The 1,332-nt window shown below is 45.1% G+C and overlaps 1 protein-coding gene across 1 annotated transcript in view; it reads left to right on the top strand.

The window, feature by feature from the left end:
- CRIP3 (cysteine rich protein 3) overlaps positions 1-655 on the top strand; it is a gene marked incomplete in the record, with an annotated part of 13,400 nt that extends 12,745 nt beyond the window's left edge. Inside the window, 1 exon segment of the mRNA XM_073628665.1 lies at positions 1-655.
- Positions 656-1,332: the final 677 nt, after the last annotated feature.

Raw genomic sequence — 1,332 nt, 5'->3', positions numbered from 1 at the left:
AAAAAAAAAAGCACCAACAAAAAAAACACATAGGTGTGTGCCAGGCCTAAGGGAGCAAATCATGTGTGCACGGAATGATGGAAGGGCTCAGGATCACATTGTGCAGCATTGCCGTGGATTTCCCCCTGTTGGAGTGGAGATGACGGTATTTGCCGTCTGTAAAGCGTCTAGTCAGTCCAGGACACAAGCAGTTAATGGTCCTCTCACAGCGGCTCTCTGGCTCCCTCTGGTGGCTCTTCACACTGCAGAACCCGTCTGTCATATCAGATTGCAGTGCCACGCTGGCGCCCAGTCACTCCGGTGCTGCAGGCTTCATTATGCGGTGTGGTAAAGAGCAGCCAATCGGTCCCCTGTACGAGAATCTGTTTTTCATATGTCTGCTGCAGACGGTAAAACAATTTTACATTCTCTGACAAGTGAAGGGCCATTGTCGGCTGCAGTGCTGGCCCATTCTCAATTGCTGGCCCTGGTGTCATTACTGACCCTCCGCCGTTACTGACCCTCCGCCCTGCCATCATTGACCGCCTTGTCGGCACCGTCATGCTCGCTGATCTTTCGCATGGTCCTGCCGCCATAACTGACCCTCTGTATAGCCTGTTTAGAAGAGGAAATGTTCGCTGCAATATAAGATGCACAATAAAAGTTCCCCTTTCCACGTGTTGTGTTCCTGTCTCTATTCTGAATTCTACCTTCTAGGGGGTGTAATGATGAGACCGTGGTGACCTGAAATATCGTCTGAGCTTCGATAGAGATGGTGGGTACTTTTGGGGTAGCGATGGATGGTGGGGGCACTTTTTTTATTTATTTATTATTTTTATTTTATTTTTTAAATCTAGAATAGTGGCCTGACTTACTGAACGACATGAATGACAGTCTGAAGAAATGTCTGTGGTATGCACACACAGTGAATGCTACGAGTCTAGCTGCTCATACATTGAACTTCAGTGTGAATGTCACATTCCTAGATCTATCCAGATAATGCGGCTTTTGTCTATTGTGCACCTTTTTTTTTTTTTTTTGCAAAGAAAAAAAAAGGTGCACAATAGACAAAAGCCGCATTATCTGGATAGATCTAGGAATGTGACATTCACACTGAAGTTCAATGTACAAGCAGCTAGACCCGTAGCATTCGCTAGTGTATAAAGGAATTATACACTATATTGTCAAAAGTATTGGGACGCCAGCCTTTACATGCACATTACATTTTATATAAAAGTCAAATCATCTGTCGCATGCACCGTACTAACGATCCGAAAATCAGCAGCTCATCTTAGGACTTTTCCCTTCTGATTTGTGTACGAGGCCTAAGACTGGGGCGCCATTTAAAGTTTA

Source organism: Aquarana catesbeiana, linkage group LG04 (genome assembly GCF_042186555.1).
Source record: "Aquarana catesbeiana isolate 2022-GZ linkage group LG04, ASM4218655v1, whole genome shotgun sequence".
In the NCBI taxonomy this organism is placed as follows: domain Eukaryota; kingdom Metazoa; phylum Chordata; class Amphibia; order Anura; family Ranidae; genus Aquarana; species Aquarana catesbeiana.
Note: the sequence above shows the minus strand (reverse complement) of the source record. Positions and strands in the feature narration are given on the sequence as shown.